Genomic DNA, 22,130 nt, shown 5'->3' on the forward strand with positions numbered 1-22,130 from the left:
GTTTGTTAAACGTTCCAAATGCACTTTCGGACTCCCAAGCTTCTTTCTTTTTCTCTTTTTGTTGATTCTCGTTCGTATTGTTCGATGTCGAATCGTTGTTTCCAGAACTTCCCGTGAATGCGTACATATCGCTAAATGGATTCAAGAACATATCATCCATCGTGAACGTACCTGCAAAATCAGACAACACTTAGAAAAGTTTTGATTTTAAAAAATAACAGAACCACAAAAGCGATCCTGTTTGTACAGCTTGACAGATAAGCGGATCAATAAATGTCCAAATACGCGGTCCAGACAACAATGTCCTTTCGAGCGGACCACAAAGTGTAAGTTCGAGCGAACTACAATTTGTTTGAATTAGCGATCCGAGTATGATCATTCGAGCGGTTCACAATGTGATCGTTCGAGCGGTCCAAATAGTATCCGTTCGAGCGGTTCAGACCAATTCTTTCGAGCGGTCCAGAAAATTTGATCGTTCGAGCGGTCCGGATATGATCGTTCGAGCGGTCCTAACAGAAATATTGTCCGAAAAAGCGATCCACACAGGTATTTCGAGCGATCCTAAAGTTTAATTTCGAGCGATCCTAAATGTTCGAATACGCGACCCACTGTTTTTAGCCGGTTTTTACCATTTTTAGTCCGATTTTCACCTGATTCTTTCTAGGGTTTGTTAATAGTGTGTTTTACACGTTATACTCGAATTTCAGACAATTTTGACCGTTGGAACCACTAGAAACTGAAAAAGTATGAGAGAAAGTGAGTAGAAAAGAGAGATTTCTGCAAATCTATGCTGTCGTAGTATGAACTCCTCGTCCTAAGCTCTGATACCACTTGTTGGACCGTTGTATGACCCGAAAAGTCAGTCAAGGTAGTTCATCTTCACGTACGAAGGCGGAATCAACGTAAATGAAGTTACAACAGCTTATCCTTTCAATTCCTTGTCTTTCTATTGCTTTCTGATAAAAATTTGGCAGAGTTTCCGCACCGTAGCACACACATACACCGTTACAAATGATGAACCGCTCACCCCTATATGTAGAGTTCCTGGGTCGCTTATGTGACATGCCATATAAGCGATCCAGATCCTTTGTCACATAAGCGATCCAGATTAATGACACAAAAGCGGTCCAGAACATTACAATGACATATAAGCGATCCTAAGCCTATTTCTCACTATATTCACACTTTGATTCCCTGTTGACTGATCTTGACTTAAGACTCTTTGTAGACGCAGTCAACAGACATTCCGTGTATCAACAACTGAGCCTCAACAACCCTAATTGACCTTCATCGAACCTAGTTGACCATCTTGGGTCTAATTGACCGTCATTGGGCCAAATTGACAATCATTGAACTCAACAAACCTAACTGACCTTCATTGGGCCTAATTGACCTTTTGAACCCACTTAACCATCATTGGGCCTAAATCTCTATCATTGGTTCTAATTTACCATCGTTGGACCTAATAGACCATCATTGAGCCTCATTAACCCTATTTGATTTTCAGTAAGCCTAGTTGACTATCATTGAGCCTTATTAACCCTAATTGACCTTCACTGAGCCTAGTTGACCGTCATTAGGCCTAATTGACCATCATTAAGCCTCGTGAACCAAAATTGACATTCATTGAGCCTAGTTGGCCATCAATAAATCTAGACTATTTTTTACCAAATAAATATGATTTATGGTTTTAGTTTATTGAGTTTTTCTATAAATAACAAAAAAATTATTTGATTTTAAATTACTTTATAATTTAAAAGTTATTAAAAGATTTATATTTGTTATTTGGTATAGAGTATGATCTCTAACTAGGGTTTGAATTGTATTGAGAAAAACTGTATTGAAGTTGTACAAAGGTTCCTCATCTAGGGTTACAAAGAAATGGTGCTTATATAGAACACCAAGTTACATATTAGCCCCCTATACTATTTATTTTCTTCTTTCCGACACTCCCCCTCAAGTTGAGTAGTGGGGTTACCAATGCTCAACTTGCTCAAACAGCTATTAAACGCGTTTCCGTTGACTGCCTTTGTGAGGATATCTGCAAGTTGATCTTTTGATGCTACATACGGGAGCTCTATGATTCCTCCTTCCAACTTTTCTTTGATGAAATGTCGATCTACCTCCACGTGTTTTGTTCGATCATGTTGAACTGGGTTTTCTGAGATTTGTATTGTAGCGGTATTGTCACACATAACTTTACTAGGAGCCTTTTGTGAAAAACCAATGTCTTCTAGCAGCTTCCTGATCCAAAGAACTTCGCTTTAACCCTCGAGCTATACCTCTGAACTCTGCTTCTGCACTTGACAGAGCAACCACCTTCTGTTTCTTACTTCTCCAGGTAACTAAGTTTCCGCCAACCAAGGAGAAGTACCCTGATGTAGACCTTCGGTTTCCCTTATCTCCTGCCCAGTCTGCATCAGTGTAGAGCTCAACAGTTAAATGCCCATTTGTTTTGAACAGCACACCATGGCCTGTAGTTCCCTTGAGATACCTTAGAATTCTCTGAGCAGCTTCCATGTGGGTAACTTGTGGTTGGTGCATAAACTGACTTACCACTCCAACGGCGTAAGCTATATCAGGGCGAGTATGGGAAAGATAAATTAACTTGCCTACTAGCCTTTGGTATCTTTCTCTGTCTGCGAGCTTTCCATCGAGTTCCATGTGAAGATTGTGGTTCACCACCATTGGCGTATCAGCTGGTTTACAATCAATCAACCCAGTTTCTGCCAGGAGGTCAAGAACATACTTCTTTTGGCAGATGAAAATCCCCCGTTTAGATCTGAGAACTTCAATTCCAAGGAAATACTTGAGATTCCCAAGGTCTTTCATTTCAAACTTTGAAAACAAATTCCTTTTCAGTTGTGCTATTTCTTCTACATCTTCTCCGGTGATAATCATGTCGTCCACATATATGATCAAGCAAGTTACGAGGCCGTTCCTCCTTTTGAGGAATAAGGTATGATCAGCGTTACTTTGGCGATACCCGTATTCTTTCATGGCCAAGGTGAACTTTCCAAACCATGCTTGAGGAGACTGTTTTAGCCCGTATAGAGATTTCTTCAACCTACAAACTTCCCCATCTTTAAAACCCCCTGAAAAACCTGGAGGTGCTTCCATGTAAACTTCTTCAGTTAGGTCTCCATGAAGAAATGCATTTGTAACATCAAATTGATGAAGGGGCCAATCCTTATTAGCTGCAACGGAAAAAAGGACTCTGATGGTATCCATCTTTGCAACCGGAGAAAATGTCTCAGAGTAATCAATCCCATACGTCTGAGTGTACCCTTTGGCTACAAGTCGGGCTTTGTATCTTCCAATGGAACCATCTGGTTTATATTTAATCGAATACACCCACCGGCATCCAACAATTTTCTTTCCTTTAGGAAGAATGCACTTCTCCCATGTATTGTTTTTCATAAGAGCACGCATCTCCACTTCCATTGCTTCTTCCTAGTTCTTCTTACCTTGAGCTTCCTTTACGGAAGTAGGTATCTGTTCAGTGTATAGAGAAGCAACAAATGCTTTTGCACTGTTAGATAAGTTCCCGTTGACCATATTAGCTACAGGATATCTTGAATTTCTGGTTTCCCTCTCTGGGGAGTACCGTTTTGGAGGAACTCCTCTATTGGCTCTAGGTGGAAGAGAGTATCTTCCGGTAGTCTCCGCTGCAACTGATTCAACATGTTCAACAACTGGTTCAACCTGTTCAACAACTGAATCAACATGTTCTGTAGTTGTCGGTTCTATATGTTCTCATGTTGTCTCATAGTTATAAGACGTAGAACATTCAGGGTTCTCAGTATTTCTTACCTCAGGCATCACGTTGGTTGGACTTTCTTCAGTGGTATTGTGCTCCATGGATTGTGTGTCTGTGTTTGAAGGACTCGCAGTACTGTGATAGTTTTCTGTTGTGACTTCTTCAGATGAGGGAATTTGAGTTAACCAGCTCAGAGTGTCTATACTGTCATTCTCCCCCTGACCACTGAGTTGGGTGTTATAAAAGTACTTTGTTTCAAGAAAGTCAGCATTCATTGTGGTGAACATTTGACGAGTTGTTGGATTATAACACCGGTAACCGATTTGATCGATCCCATAGCCGACAAATACACATTTCTCAGCACATGGGCCAAGTTTGTTTCGGTTGGTTTTGGGTATATGGACAAAAGCGGTACACCCAAAGATTCGAGGTTCAAGTGTAAGAGGATGGGGAATATTGGCAGATTTAGACAGACAATCTAGGGGAGTCTTGAATTTAAGAGCTTTTGTGGGAAGCCGATTCAGCAGATACACGGAGGTTGCAACTGCCTCCGGCCAGAAAGATTTAGGGACTTGAGATTCTATCAAAAGGGCTCGAGTCATTTCAAGGATAATACGGTTTTTCCGTTCGGAAACACCATTTTGTTCTGGGGTATGGGCACAAGAGGTTTGATGAATTAATCCTTTGGTTGTAAAGAATTGTTTCATAGATGTATTGACAAATTCCCCCCATTGTCGGATCGAAGGATTTGGATTTGAGTTTGGAATTGAGTTTGAATCATAGCATAAAACATGTCAAATTTTTCGAAAACTTCGGCTTTATTTTTTAAAAAATATACCCATGTCATGCGAGTGCAATCATCCACGAATAATATAAAGTACCGAAGACCCTGCCCCCCTATTATAGGAGCAGGACCCCACACATCAGAATGGATTAATGAGAAAGGTGAAGCAACTTTCGTATTGCTAGGTTTGAACGGGTGTCGATGGCTTTTGGCGCGAAGACAGGTTTCACAATCTATTTTCCCATTTGAAGGGAAGAGTTTTGGAAACAAAAGGTGCGAATAACCATGGGATGGATGTCCCAAACGTCGATGCCATAGCCAGGCGTCCCGGTTATCAGTTCCATGAGCCAACATCACAGTACCCTGGTGAGCCACTTCATCCACATAGTACAATCCTTGGCGCTCAGTACCACGTCCAATAATCACACCCGTCCTGATATCCTGTAGGAGACAGAAAGTAGGGTGCATTAGTACCGTGCAATTTAATTCTTTGGTAATATGACTGATTGACAGTAATTTGTGTGATAAGGACGGAACATAGAGGCAATTTGACAATTTCATAGTTGGTGAAATTTCAATTACTCCTCCTCCTTTCACTTGCATGGTTCCGTTGTTTGCTGTATGTATTTGAGATTTTTGAGGTTGGGTCATTGACCGTATGTCTAATGGTTCAAACGTCATGGTGTCGGTGGCACCAGAGTCGAAAATCCAAGCACTGTTCTTACCATGATTGATTTCCATTTCTTTTTCAATTTTTTTTTAACTTCGCTGGAAGCCCGTAAGCTCGCGTTCAAGACTTATCAAATTCGCCGGTAACCGAACTGAGCAACTTAAATCCGCCAACAAAAAGACGCCAGAGAATGACGTTCGCTTACCGGCGTACTTATTAAATACACCGGGCGACTTGAACTCGCGTTCAAGATTTGAAAGCCCGCAAATTCGCTACCACTAGCAAATTTAAACCACAAATTCGCGGATTTATTAAAAAATGAATTTATGAAAAAAAAGGCAATAGCGAAATTTGTGGAGTTTGATGAAAAAGGAAGGTACTAGATTCCAAAAAATTGAAATTGATTTGAAAGAAATGTCGGTAGCGGAATTGACGTTATGTCGGCAGCGGAAGTAAAGAACTATGTTTGAATGTATTATGTCGGCAGCGGAATTAAAGGATTATGTCGGTGGAATTGAAACTGATTGGACAATTTCAAAAAAAAAATTGGAACAATTGATTGGACAACGATTTTGTTGGTTTCGCCGGAAGTGGGAGTATCAACTGAACCGGTTTTGTGGTTGAACACGATGATCGAACGAAAACTGATTTTGGTTTGATTTTGTGGTTTTGCGATTGAACACAACAGATTGAGGATTAGTTTTGGTCTTGTGATTGAACACGATAGATTGAGGTTGAGGATAAGATGAGCGAATCGATTTTACGAATCGGAAACCTGCTCTGATACCATGTTATTTGGTATAGAGTATGATCTCTGACTAGGGTTTGAATTGTATTGAGAAAAACTGTATTGAAGTTGTACAAAGGTTCCTCATCTAGGGTTACAAAGAAATGGTGCTTATATAGAACACCAAGTTACATATTAGCCCCCTATACTATTTATTTTCTTCTTTCCGACAATATTTTTTTACATTCGTCAAACATATTTAATAAAATGCATAAATGCATGATTGAAGAGTTGTATTAGAAGATTAAAAAACAATTTTAGTAAAATTAACATTAGAATGTTCATAGAAAAAAACCAAACAATATTGTGCTTTTATATTGTTTTTAAACATGAAGATTGTAAGTTATTAGACAAACTTTATAGTTAATTGTTTGAAAACGAAAGAAATCGAGAATAAAAAAAATAATAACCACTATCCTAAATCTTAGTTGCAACCTCGGTTGCACCAACACTATCTGTAAATGGTCTCTTTTTTTTAACAGTTAATTTCTTTTAATCTCCTGTTGTCTATGGAACTCGAACTCAAGCCTCCTCCCTTCCCACCTTTTAATATTAGATATATTTTTCTCTTTTAACTGACCCTTATTTTAATTAAAATAATAATAAATATTATTATATGGGCTTTTTGTTAAATAATCAAAAAAATTTAATGGGGAATCAAGTATCGAACTCTAATCTACTATTTAGAAGAGTGTGCGCTTATCAACTGGGCTAGACACTTTTAGCATCAGATTTCGTAAACTAACTACTTATGTGAGCCACTGTTAGAAATTGGGATTATTAATATAATCCTGATTTTTTATAGCTATTTCATTATTAACACTTTTAGCATCAGATTTTGTAAACTAAGCCCATGACATTTGCTATCATTTTGTTACGCAAAAATATACTAAGTAACGATGGTGTGATGAATGTTTATGTAAAGTCACTTAAATCTTGTAATTTTAAGTATGACTATTGTCTGACTTTCGGTCACACAAAATAGCATAGGTGGCCATATGTATTACCTTTTAGCCACACCATCACACAAATATTGTGGTCGTAGATCATATATGGCCACTTTCTTTAGTGTGGCTACTAAATGTCTTAGTTTTTCCAAAATATATGCTTTTAGCCACATTATTAAAAAATACCATGGCCGTAGATCACGTATGGGCGCACATTTTCATTGTGACTAATAAATGTCACGGTTTTTTCTTAAAATGTGGCTAACGGTTTCAAAAACATGTGTGCATGGTCACATAAAACGATTACCGTGGTCGTAGATCACATTTCGCCACACTTTTTTTAGTGTGACTAGTAAATGTCACGGCTTTTTGTTAAAGTGTGGCTAAAAGTTTTGAGTTGTTATATAATGGCCACATGAAAACGTAAAATGTGTGGCGGTAAGTGGGTTGAAAGTTTTTCAAATGTTAAAAATGACCTTTGGTCACACATTTAACCAAAAGTGTGGCCGGACGGTTTGGCTATACATGTGGCCGTAGGTGGTTTTTGACGTAGTGCAAATATCAAGTGTCCTATTACGGTATATTATAATAACACCACAATGATTAAGCGTCCTATAAAGTTTAAAGTTATAAGACCCAAGTGTCAAGTGTCCTATTAAGTTAAGTTCTAATATAACTTCGACTAGAAAGGGTCCTATAACACTAAACATTTATGACTTAACTACAACGTGTCCTATTAAGTTATGTTATATTAGGAACCTGGAGGATAAGTGTCCTAATACAGTACCACATAATGGGAAACTAACAATTAAATGTCTTATAAAGTACTTTATTAGGATCTACATTTTAAGTGTCCTATTAAATTATATGATAATAGGACACCAAAAAATCATCCATCCTATTAAATAGTTTTTTTAGGACACTGGTTTAGTATAGTATATTATAAAAGGACCCCAAAAGTTCATTAGTCCTATTAAATAGTTTTTAGGACCTTCTTTTCCAAGCGTCCCACAGAAAAGGTCCTAAAAAGCCATTTTTGTTGTAGTGAGAATAGTATTCCACCATTCTAGAGCTGCATTCTTAAAAAGATTGGAAACAAACATGATTTTATCTTCTTTTGCACACTTGCTTATTTTTAAGATTGCCTCATTCTTTTCTATCCAACGTAGAGCTGCAATGGCTCCTTCATTGCCAGAGAATTCCATTGGTTTACAAGACCAGAATTCTTTGTAAGAACAACCATATGACATGGTTCTTCTTCTTTTTGGAATAGGAAACTGAAGTAGTGGTCCATTGTTTACGCTGTGCTGGGCTCAGTAGGTGGTCGTTTACTTCCACTGTTAGTTTTATTATTTTCCGCTTCCTTAACTGTTTTGATAATATGTGGCATAGCGTCTATAATCCCTTGTGCCACTATGTATTGGATAACACTCTTATCTAATTGGTTCCTGTTATTATCGTTATTCGGGTTTCTGATTCACTTCGTTGTCCATCTGGATTATAAACATTTACCAAGTATTAATATCACGGAACAAGATTTAATGCAAGCAATCACACAAACAAACATATTGATCAAAATCGTCGTGCGTTGCGACATTTACTCTATTTCATATATCTATATAATACAAGCTGTGTAACTGGAATTGAAAGTATACTACTAGTTGTGCATCAGTATGTATTTAGCTTATCTATATGTATTTTTTTCTACTATACGCATATATATATTTATATCTATACTATTATTATTATTATTACTATGGGTTCATCCAGTACTACATGTTTCGCTCGTCGTACTTCCAAAACGAGCCTTTCCCCTATTTGTCTTACTTGTTCTCCATCATCCACTAACTCCTCACCAAAAGTGCGGAGTTCCTGCATGTTTTTGGTACTCATGGGGGGTGTTTTCGGTACTCATGGTGGGTGGTGGTGCAGGTATTGGTTCAAGGTACGGTGGTACGGGTTCTCCATATGGGCATGGGTTTTCTAGTATTTCCTGAACATACTGATCAGCATTCCAATATGGATCTAGAGGGTCAAGGTTGAGGTATGGTGCTAATGGCTTTGGTATGGGCTCCTCCTTTGGGTAAAGTTCTCGATAATCCCTACGTTCATCATTCCATGGGTCATAAGCTAGAGGATTTGGTGCTGGGATTCTAGGGGTTTCGTTTGGGTCGAAGGCGGGTATGGGAAGCTGGTCTCCTGGGTTAGGTTCTATTTCCATGGGTTGAGTTGGAAACAGTGGTAGTGGCTATGGTGAAATGATTTGTTCTAAGTTTGGGTCTGCAGCAGTGGTAGCTAGTATGTGAAAGTTGGCCAATCGCCTATTGATTATGTCCTCGGTCTGGGCATTCATCTCCCTATTTGCTGCTGCTAAAGCCCGTTGTTGATGTAATTTCCTCATTCGTTTCCTACGCTCGTGTGCTCCCTGACTGAACCGTCTTCTCTTTTTGGTAGGGAATGGTTCTTCGGATTACGCCTTAAATATGAAGATCCCATCTTCTGTATCAGCTGAGTACCCCGAAGGAGTAGGCTTGGAGGAAGTTCCTTCATCTCTAGGAGAACTAGACAATTGACGATAGGCGTCCGATTGACCTTGATTACTCTTACTGTAAAGTAACAAATTGTCAAATAACACAAAACAATAATATACAGATATGCATGTAATCCTATAGATTATTTCCTAACATAACGGATAAAATTTTGGTGCCAGCAGCACACTTCTGTGGCTGAAATCAGTTGCTGTGGCTCTGATACCACCTTCTGTAGCAACCCCCCGACCCCTGCCCCGGGAGGCGGGCAGCCGCGAGCAACTCAGAGCCGGTGGTATTAGTGTTTATTAATTTGGCTACGGAAATTTCATGAGGACCGTAGTTAGGAAATAGTTTATCAGAGTAAAACACCACATTTTTATAATTAACAAATACATGGGAAATTCCCAAGTTTCCATTACAAACATGTTTATAAGGATAAACCCTAACTTATTGAAATAAAACTTCTTCTTTATTTGGGTAACTTTTATAGCCATTTTTCCAAGGCTCCAGTGCTCTCCAGTTGGCTTCTAATTGGCTTTCACATTTTGTTACCTGAAACGCGTTTAAAACATTTTATCAACAAGAAATACTGGCGAGTAAATCCCAGTTTAATCAAAACAGGTTTTATGATTTTACAGCATTAAGAGCAATCCAACAATTACATTTGTTTACATCTACTTTAATTACCACCCACGGTATTGCCAGTCCTGACTTGTGGTAATGTTACTACTCACAGTGTAGTAACAAATTTTGTATACAAAACCCGAACATACCGATGATAATTGTAGAATACAAATACTCAGTCACTGTTAATTATAATTTAAAAAAACGAGGTTTTGCAAAACAATTTGTGAAAAGAGGAATCACTCACATTGCTAATTAAGGTATTTCCCTGTGACTTCCTGGTTATAATCTATTAATTTAAACAATGCACACGCGTTAGTATAATAACCCAAATTTACATTAGCTATACCCTCCCCGAGACAGAACTCCAACGACTGAGTCAGGCAGAGGCTTGACATGCCTTACGGAGCACTAGATCGATCGGGCAGCGTATCTAATACGTAACCGGGGGTTATAATACTTACAATGAGGCAGAGCTTCGCTAATTAGGGGGTATTATACCCGATATTATAATTGCTATTCAGAGAGATTTTGAGAGAGAGAGATCGAAATTTTGAACGTTTTCCAACTAAAGCCGATCCCTTCTATTTATAGGGTCTGATGGACTCTTCATCGCGCCCCGCGAAAGATGAAGACAAGGTCTTCGCGCCCCGCGAGAGCTTGTAGACTAGGCCCTAGCTTTGCTGACTTGGGAACTAGCCTCGACACGCATCACGACACGTGGCGGCAGGGGGTACGGGTGGGTGGCCAACTGTCGCGGCCTGCGACAGCTTCTACTGTCTGCTTTGCGCCCCGCGAGCGCCTACCAGATTTTGATTTATTTGATTTTTATAAAAATAAAGGTATTTCAGGCCATTTTTCGTATACGGGGTGTATTTTTAGGATGTATAGGACATGTTATAAGTATTTTAGGAGGGTTGTTATAGCCCCGTTATCTCGGAAAATCGATCCCTGGTACTAGGAGCAGGGGCAACAATCTGTATATATCCTGAACCATCTTCATGTTGGATTGAACATGATCCTTGTATAAGGAAAACCTCCTCCTTGTGGTTTGATAAATGATTCAAAGTATACTCGGTCGCAAAAATGATTTCTCGAATCATTCCTTGGACATCCCGTTCAAGTTCGGTTATAAAATTGCGGCTCATTGTGTAAATTGTAGAACAATTTGGAGCAGCGTCTTTACCTCATCTATCTAAAATATATTGTTTTGAAAATCCCCTAATGTCTAAACTTCTCAAAAAATAGAAGACATGTCTACATAATAACCCAAACTGCTCAAATGCCTACATGAGCAAAAGCTAATGCAATCACAATACCTGAAAAAAGACATAATAAATAAGGCTAGCCACTATTAAAAAAAAACCAAAAACTATACACATTATATAAAAAAGGCAAAAGAAGTTTCACATTTAAAAAATGCCATAAGATATACCGAGAAAACGCCATGATAATATAAACACATTGTACACATGTATTAATATAGTTATGATAAAGAAAACACCACGATAATAAAAACGTCATTTACCTCAAAATGTGAGGAACATGGCTGCTGAAAATCGTTTATATAAAACTTAACAAACCAATCTGGTTGGTCTTCATAACGAGCATTTATGCAGTCCTGAATCCCGATTAGTACACTTTTCTGTCATCGCCCTACTCGCGAACCACTCTCACTTACGTTACTTTTTACTATGAAGATCATGTCTGGAAGAATTAACATGACCCAAGCCCAGCTAGAGGCTCTCGTTCAAGCTCAAGTTGCTGCGGCACTTGCAGCTGCTCAAGCAGGTAGTATACCCTGCAGTATAGATTCATACTAGGATCCTTAGATCCTGTAGTAACTCTCGTATTTAATCTCGTCCTATTCGTACACAATAGGTCAACACGCACAGCAACCTGTCTGCACATTCAAGAACTTCATGGACTGTCGTCCAAGTACTTTCAGCGGCACAGAGGGGGCAGTGGGACTCCTCCACTGGTTTGAAAAGCTAGAGTCAGTATTCGAAATGTGCGAGTGCCCTGAGGCTCGCAAGGTTAAGTATGCAACTGGCACCTTGGAAGGAATCGCGCTGACCTGGTGGAATGCGCAGGTGCAAATTCTGGGGTTGGCAGCTGCTAACGCCACACCCTGGAACGATTTCAAGGAACTCATCAAGCGTGAGTATTGCACGCGTGAAGATATTCACAAGTTGGAAGACGAGCTGTATAATTTGAAAATGGTTGGGTCAGAGATCGAAGCGTATACTAAATGGTCGAATGAGCTGGCCGTTCTGTGTCCAACTTTGGTGGACCCTCCATACAAGCGCATCGAGATGTATCTCAAGGGGTTGGCACCAGAGATCCAGAGCCATGTTACTTCGGCTAATCTTGATAACATCCAGGAGATTCAACGTCTCGCGCATCGCATCACAGACCAGGCAGTGGATCAGAATAAACTGCCTAAGCGTGTCAACGCTACTGCTACAGTCACTCCTTCAGCTACTCCTGCTACTACTAGCGACAACAAAAGAAAGTGGGAGGGAGATTCTAGTAAAGGTTCAGCATCCGTTCAGTCTCAAGCTCAGCAACAGAAGACTGACCACTACCAGAGTCCCAGTCAGCCATCCTCTGGTGGTCATAGACGGGGAAGATATCAGGGTTTTCACCCTAAGTGTCACAACTGCAACAGGCATCACAGCGGCCAGTGCAACAAGGATCGTTGTCAAAGGTGTCTCAAGATGGGGCACGAGGCTAAAGACTGTAGGAGCCCTCGTCCTGCAAATCAGAACCAGCAACCGCAACAACCTACTCCACAGAACCCACAGCAGCAGCAGCCACAGCGTGGAAACCGGGGATGTTTCCAGTGTGGGGCTGAAGGTCATTTCAAACGCGACTGCCCTCAGTTAAACCAGAATCGCAACAACAATAACCAGGGCAACGGGAACAACAACGGTGGGAACAACAACAACAATGGCAACGAGGCAAGAGGTCGAGCTTTCGTTTTGGGAAGAGGAGACGCAGTGAACGATCCCAACGTAGTTATGGGTAAGTTTCTCCTCGACAATATTTACGTTACTGTTTTGTTTGATTCGGGTGCGGATATAAGCTATAAGTCTGTGAAAATGTGTCAACTGCTAAAACGTGCACCAACACTTTTACCCACCAAACATGTAGTAGAGTTAGCTAACGGTAAAAGTCTAGAAGCCACGTAGTTCAGGGTTGTAATCTTATCCTAGCTGGTCAAGCCTTCTCTATTGATCTCATTCCCATAGTATTGGGTAGCTTCGACGTTGTGATTGGGATGGATTGGTTGTCCCAACATCAGGCAGAGATCTTATGCAGTGAGAAGATTATTCGTATTCCTCGTTCTGGTCAAGAACCTCTCAAAGTACAAGGCGACAGGAGTGGTGCGGTGGTTGGCATCATCTCTTTCTTGAAGGCTCAGAAATGCTTACGTAAGGGTCACACAGCCATTTTGGCTCTTGTTACGGATGCATCGACGAAGGAAAAGAGACTGGAGGATATACCAGTTGTACGTGACTTTCCTCAGGTATTTCCTGAAGACTTACCTGGATTACCTCCTCATCGTCAGGTCGAATTTCAGATCGAGCTCGCTCCAGGAGCAGCACCCATAGCTCGCGCACCATACCGTCTAGCTCCATCAGAATTGGAAGAATTGTCAAAACAGCTGCAAGAGCTCTTGGAAAAGGGTTTCATTCGTCCAAGCTCTTCGCCTTGGGGAGCTCCAGTACTTTTTGTGAAAAAGAAAGACGGTACGTTCAGGATGTGCATCGACTACCGTGAACTCAACAAGGTGACGGTGAAGAACCGTTATCCTCTTCCACGCATAGACGACTTATTCGACCAGTTGCAAGGGTCGAGTTACTATTCCAAGATAGACTTGAGGTCAGGATACCATCAGCTGAGAGTCCGGGATGAGGACGTCTCCAAGACTGCATTCAGAACTCGCTATGGCCACTACGAGTTTCTTGTCATGCCGTTCGGGTTAACGAACGCGCCTGCCGTATTTATGGATCTTATGAACAGGGTGTGCAAACCCTATCTCGACAAGTTCGTCATTGTTTTCATCGACGACATTCTGATTTACTCCAAGAGTCAGGAGGAACACGAGCAGCATCTTCACCTTATCTTGGAACTCCTTCGGAAGGAACAGCTATACGCTAAGTTTTCGAAATGCGACTTCTGGCTTCATGAAGTCCATTTTCTAGGCCACGTACTGAACAAGGATGGGATCCATGTCGATCCATCCAAGGTAGACTCGATCAGGAACTGGCCTGCACCACGAACGCCAACGGAAATACGCCAATTCTTGGGTTTGGCAGGTTACTACAGACGGTTTATTAAAGACTTTTCGAAGATTGCGCAGCCGCTTACGCTACTGACACAGAAGGGTGTCACCTACCGTTGGGGAGATCCCCAGGAGACTGCTTTTCAGCACCTAAAGGATAGGCTTTGCAGTGCGCCTATCCTCTCTTTGCCAGAGGGCACAGATGACTTCGTGGTTTATTGTGATGCATCCATTCGGGGACTTGGATGTGTGTTAATGCAGCGCGACAAAGTTATTGCTTACGCTTCGCGCCAACTTAAGATTCATGAACGGAACTACACGACGCACGATTTAGAGCTGGGAGCTGTTGTTTTCGCGCTTAAGATATGGCGACACTACCTGTACGGTACCAGGTGCACGATTTACACCGATCACAGGAGTCTCGAGCATATCCTTAAGCAGAAGGATTTGAACATGCGTCAACGGCGATGGGTTGAATTACTGAACGATTACGAATGCGCTATCAAGTACCATCCAGGCAAAGCCAATGTGGTGGCTAACGCCCTTAGTCGAAAGGACACCTTACCAAAGCGCGTGCGAGCGCTACAGCTTACGATTCAGTCTAGCCTTCCAGCACAGATACGAAATGCTCAGGTAGAAGCATTGAAACCCGAAAATGTCAAAGCTGAAGCCTTACGCGGCTCACGACAACGAATGGAACAGAAGGCAGACGGCGCCTACTATGTAACGGGGCGTATTTGGGTCCCACTTTATGGCAGTCTACGCGAACTTGTGATGGATGAAGCTAACAAGTCTCGTTACTCGGTACATCCAGGGTCGGATAAAATGTACCACGACATCAGAACTACTTACTGGTGGCCTAGCATGAAGGCCCACATTGCTACTTACGTCGGCAAGTGCTTGACCTGTGCGAGAGTCAAGGTTGAATACCAGAAACCAGCTGGCCTACTTCAGCAGCCTAAGATACCGCAATGGAAATGGGAAGAAATTTCCATGGATTTCGTTACAGGCCTACCTAGAACCCAGCGTGGGAATGATACCATATGGGTGATCGTGGATCGACTCACCAAGTATGCACACTTCCTACCTATAAAGGAAACGGATAAGTTCTCCACTCTCGCAGACGTTTATCTTAAAGAAGTTGTTTCGAGGCACGGAGTGCCCACATCTATCATTTCGGATCGCGATGCACGATTCACGTCAGAACTATGGCAAGCGATGCACAAATCTTTCGGCTCACGATTAGACATGAGCACAGCATATCACCCTTAGACGGATGGGCAGTCTGAGCGAACAATCCAAACTCTCGAAGACATGCTTCGGGCATGCGTTATCGATTTCGGCAACGGCTGGGAAAAGCATCTCCCTTTGGTGGAGTTCTCGTATAATAATAGTTATCACACCAGCATCCAAGCCGCTCCATTCGAGGCATTGTACGGGCGTAAATGTCGGTCACCTCTCTGTTGGGCAGAGGTGGGGGATAGTCAGATCACGGGTCCAGAGATTGTAGTGGACGCCACAGAAAAGATTGCACAGATACGACAACGTATGGCGGCAGCACGCGACCGTCAGAAAGCCTACGCGGACAAGCGTAGAAAGCCTTTGGAATTTCAGGTCGGGGACCGGGTTTTATTAAAAGTCTCACCCTGGAAGGGTGTGGTACGTTTTGGCAAACGGGGCAAACTGAATCCGCGGTACGTCGGACCATTCGAAATTATTGAGAAGATAGGCAAAGTAGCATACAAGCTAAACCTACCAGCTGAACTCGGGGCAGTTCACAATGTCTTTCATGTGTCGAACCTAAAGAAGTGCCTATCAGATGACACCCTTATCATTCCTTTTGAGGAACTCACTATCGACGAGCGGTTGCAGTTCGTCGAGGAACCAGTAGAAATCACGGACCGGGATGTGAAGGTCCTCAAAAACAAGAGAATCCCTCTTGTTCGAGTTCGTTGGAACTCCAAACGTGGTCCAGAGTACACCTGGGAACGCGAAGACAGGATGATAGAAAAGTACCCCCAGTTATTCGAAACCGATGCAACCACTACTGAGGCTGAAGCTACTACTTCGGAATTTCGGGACGAAATTCCAGATCAACGGGGGGAGGATGTGACACCCCAGGAAAATCAGTGAACGATACAGTTGCCTAGCTTCCTCAATGAGTGCATACCAAATTTCGGGACGAAATTTCCAATTAGTTGGGGATAATGTGACAACTCGAACTTTAGACTTACTTTGATGTAACGTTACGTGCTTACGAGAACTGAATTATATGTTGGATTTAATGAATGCTATGTTATGAATGTGCAATATGTGTGTATGTATGCTAATGGCCCGATTGCACAACACCACTCGTCCACACAAGCCTTTGGGCTTTACACTTGCTTGCGGATCACTAGGGAAGCCCAAGTGGGTTCGGCCCACTTCCCCTAACCGAATAACACTAATGGAGTTGTAACTATTCCCCACTTTTTACAAAACACACATCACACACAAGAACCTTTCTCTCTCTCGCTTGGAGACCGACGGCACAAGAACCAACTCCCCATTCGGATCACATCCCTTTACTTGTAACCGGTTAGTATGTTGATTATGTTAGTATGACGATTATTGTTTGATGTTGTTTGATATGCGTATTATATAGCCTAGCGTGTTTGATCTAGGGTTCGTGATTAGCATGATTGATTATGAAACCGGTATTGTATGTGATGTTGTTAACAACCGAGAATCCTTGTTCGCATGATCTCTTGTGATTATAGTTAATAGTGTTTGTAAATCGGCTTTCATGTATTAATTTTATGGTTGTTGATGATGTGATAAACGGGTACTAGTTCACAGGATTTAGATGTTTGTTCATATAAAAACCGGTTGATAGAATGGCTAGATGATTGGTATAAATGTTGTATGGTTCTTGATGAATTGTTTAATTGTTGTTCATGTTGTTGTTCATACGGATTTAGTACTAGAAATCCTGTTTGATCGATAATTGCTTGAAAGAGAAACTGTTAATTGATGGTGGTTAATTTGGAAACTGATAGTGATAATTGATTTGCATAAATGTTGTAACCGATCTGCTTGAAATCAGGAAAACTGTTACACACTTGGTTGCGACACAGATTGCGAGTCGAGACCTTATGATCCCGACTCGAGACCACAACAGCATGAACCAAAACCACGGTTGCGAGTCCCGTTGCGACTCGTAACCAGACCATGACAAGCCGAGATCACCAATGCGACTCGTAATCTCCTGTTGCGACTCGTAATCTCCTGCTGTGACTCGTAATTCCCTGTTGCGACTCTAGATCGCCGGTTGCGACTCGAGACCAGTTGTGCACGTACACTGTTTTGGGCCTACACTGTCACGGGCCCAATCATTCTGGGCCAAACCTTATGGACTTATGCAATTGACTGCTATTTGGACTGGTATGCGTTTTATTTGAGCCATGTATGCCATTGGATTTTTATTGGGCCAGATTATTTTTGGGCTGATGTTAGTACCCAGGATAAATGGATTACTTGTCTGCTACGTTTGTCATGAATTATACATGCCAGTGACATGTTAACTTGTATGAAACCAACATATACTATCTAAGTCAAAACCTGACTTGTATTATAACCATGATAGGACGTGGTTGACCATTTACTAGCTTACCTGTACTCTTTGTGTATCTGCCGAGCAAACCAAGGTGAGTTCACACAGCCAAGGCATGGGATTCCCGGGTTGGGAATTGGGTTGGAATGTTTGATGATTTCTCGTACTTACGCAATCACTAGACTATAGACCATCGTCCTCAGGATAGTCAGGACACGTTACGTAAAACCTACGTAACCCAATAGTTGCCACTTGTCTCCTGGGTCGGGAGGACACGTTACGTAAAGCCTACGTAACCCAATACCTTCTACTGTCTTCCGGGTCGGAAGGACACGCTGCGTAAAGCCTACGTAGCCCCCCACGCGTACCACTGTCCTCGGGGAAGGGCACGTCACGTAAAGCCTACGTGACCCAGTACGTATTCCTGTTCTCGGTTTAAGAAGAACACATGGTCGCACTAGTCTAGTAAGTACCATAATGGGAATCCCCCATTGTTAAGGATAATTGTGAGAATCCCTCACCAATAGTATATACCTGCATGGGAAGCCCCCACTAGATGAACTTACGCATTTCTGTTACGAACTTACTTTCTGTGAACTCGCTCAACTAGTTTGTTGATTATTTGCTGCATGCCTTGCAGGGCCTTAGGTACATTATGGAGCTTGCACAGGGAGGAGCAGGTCGTTGTGGGATATGGATCATGAACGATATTTGAACTTATAACTATTTTGGAGTTTACACTACTATGCTTCCGCTACTTAAACAATGTTTGGTTGTGAAACATCAATCATGTCATGATGAAATACATTAATTACTTTTATTATTAAATGCTATGTTTGATATGATTGATGGCTTGATCCTGGTCATGTCACGCCTCCAAGCGGTGGTACTCCGCGTGTGGATTTTGGGGGTGTGACAGAAAATTGATTTAATCATTTATTCTTTATCGTTATAAATTTAAGTGTTACGATAAGCGAGTCGGTCAGTTAAACGTGATACCCGATATATTACGAATCCATTTGCACGAGCCCAACCCACACCTAAACCACTAAAAGCTTAACATATAAATATAACCTCATGATCATCACCCCTCTTTTATAAAATAAAACCCTAAATGCAGACTAAAGGCAGCCGCACACTCCTAACCTATACCCCTTTCGTCTCCTACTGCAACTCCGATGACCGGAGCCGATACTCCGGTGACGATCTTCGGCGAGCAAGCCACACCACTACACATGCATACAAACCTGAATCCGAGAGAGAGAGATAGAGCCGAGAAGAAGGGATAGAGGCGAGATAGATGCTGGTGGCCGTGAAAGTAATGGCGGCTGAGCCGTTTCTTCTTCGCCGTGTTTCAACAGTGGCGGTGAACAGAGCATCAATAGATGAGTGGAGCTGCGATGGTGGAAGTCGTGTGGTTCGGAGAAGAGGTGATTGAATCAGGGGCGATTGGCGGCTGACCGATTATCCGGCGAAAAGTAATAACACCGGTGGTGGTGTTTCAACTCATGGCCGTTTGGCAGAACTCCGACGGGTTTCACAGCAGCGACGGCGTTTCCGCAGCCACACCCACACGTTTACAGACCATCGGTTAGTATAATCGTGTTTGCTCTAATTCTGATTGATTGTTTCTAGCTATGCGCAAGTATGTGTGATCTGATATGTATGATTGATGCTTATGATAGTGTAAGTCCTTAAGAGATTAGAGAAAGTAAAGACCATGTTTGAGTTATAGGAGATGTTAGCACTAACTGAATATTAATAAATGGATGTGATCGATGAATGCTGGTTAATATAGAGGTTTTGCATGCTAGTGAACCAATGATTTAAAATTCTATGCGAGTATGAATATATTGATGTTGCTGTATGTTTTATGTGCATGACTTCTAAGTTAACAGCCAACCATTGCCTTCTAAAAAAAAAAAAAAAAAAAAAAACCCAAAGCCCACTAAGTCTGCATGTTAATCATATTATTGTTGCATGCTTGCGATGATGATGATCAAAGTTATTGACTTTTGATGCCACCAAAGAAACCCTATGTATGCATATATATATATAGTTGTCTATAAAAATCTGCATGTGTATGTTGATATTGGCCGCCCTTTTGATACCTCCAACTGTTAATGCATACTTTTTCTCGTGATTGATGGAACGTGGAACGGATAATTGTCTTATATGTTGTTGTGGGTATCTTGTATTGGAAATTGATGCTGGGTTTAGATGAAGGGTACAAGTGTTTAAGCAGGGGGGTGCAACTAATTGGAATAATATGTGTTTTGAGCGTAAATATTATAAGTTGTTAAATAAGTAAGGCACACCTATTTATCTAGTACGAAAAAAAAAATAATCCGATCGCACAATTAGAAGTTGGTCCATTTGGTTTGATTCGTACACTCCATGCTAGTCGCCCAAGTGGTTAAATAATCGCACACTTGCACTAATGTATGACTGATATGATACCTCGAAGATTGTGAATACGGTTATCCTTTGTATAACTGTTACTTGATTAATACTTGTACACTACTTGACATATATGTGTAAGATACGTGTAGCCTTTACATGATTATTTAAATAAAGTTCTAACAAGGGGTAACCATAATAGGGTGTGGTTGACCAACTTAACACCAACGCTTTACCTACCGAGCAAGGCAAAGGTGAGTTCACTACATTCGAGCATGCGTCCCAGTGGTTGGGGACAGTCAGTGGGTATCCCGTGGAGGGATAAGTCTTTTGGGTAAAAACGGGTATATTGGTTAATATTCTCACCTATCATTTTTGTAAGTCCCTTATTATGTTACCTGGAGGGTAACGGGTATTAGTTGGTAGCGCTTCTTAGGTTTGGCACCCTCACACCGCTCCTAGAGAGGACGGATGTGAACTAATGACCCAGTCGTGGCCCAGTACTAGATAGGAGTACGTGGGAAGGGCAGTCATGTATTCAGGAGCCGTCTTGTTCAGAAATGAGATATTAACAATATTACTTGCATTGGTTAACGAACTGTTTTACATACAACTGGTAACAAACGTTTTCTAAAACTGTGAACTCGCCAGCTTTGTCTGATACACTTGTTACATGCTCGCAGGTCATTAGGTACTTGGGAACAGGAACTTGCTGGCTGGAGGGCGTGAGTGGTCATGGTTGCATTGATGAGTTTATTTATCAAACATTTATTTACTATAGTAGTTTTGGAAAGTATTTACATTATGTTACGTTAACGCTTCCGCTGAACTTGTGGTTTTTGAATAACTTATGATTGGGATTTTATCATTATTAATTGATGGAACGTAAATTTAAACTTATGTTTCAATGTAATTAGTGGCTCATTGCTAGTGGTCACACGCCTAACAGGGACACTCCCTAGGTGGTATTTTGAGGGTGTGACATATGTTCACTCAGCATATGGACATATTGATTTACGTTGCATTTCTGTTGCATATGTTCACTCAGCATATGGACACATTGTTTTACATTTCTACTTTGTATGTTCACTTAGCATACTAGGTACATTATTTACACATAACATGCTTACATTTGGTATGACATTTGGTTTGTTTAACGAAACTGAAATACGTTCATTAACATTGATCACGCCACTCGGTATATATATATATATATATATATATATATATATATATATATATATATATATATATATATATATATATTGAGTTTCCCGGGTTTTCCAAATTAAAGTGGGTTTTCTATACATACTTCCCCTATATAATGTAAGTATCTATATATATATATATATATATATATATAGGGAGAACCACCATTATTGTAAGAACCTTAAGAACCAATGTGAACACAACCTAAAATAGCTAAAAAAACCTAACCCCCACCCCCCCCCCCCCAAAAAAAACCTAAACACCCCCACCCCCCCCCCCTCCCAAAAAAAAACCTAACCCCCCCTCCCCCCCCCCCCCCCCCCCAAAAACCTAAACCACCCCAAGCTAAATGCTAAAAAAAACCTAAAAAAGACCTAACCCCACCCCCCCCCCCCCCCCCAAAAAAAAACCTAAACCCCCCTCCCCCACCCCCCAAAAACCTAACCCCCCCCCCAAGCTAAAATGCTAAAAACTAAACCCCCAAAAACCTAAAAAAATCTAAAAGAAATCTAATAAAATCAAAAAAAAATCTAAT

This window comes from Helianthus annuus, chromosome 4 (assembly GCF_002127325.2).
Source record: "Helianthus annuus cultivar XRQ/B chromosome 4, HanXRQr2.0-SUNRISE, whole genome shotgun sequence".
Lineage (NCBI taxonomy): Eukaryota > Viridiplantae > Streptophyta > Magnoliopsida > Asterales > Asteraceae > Helianthus > Helianthus annuus.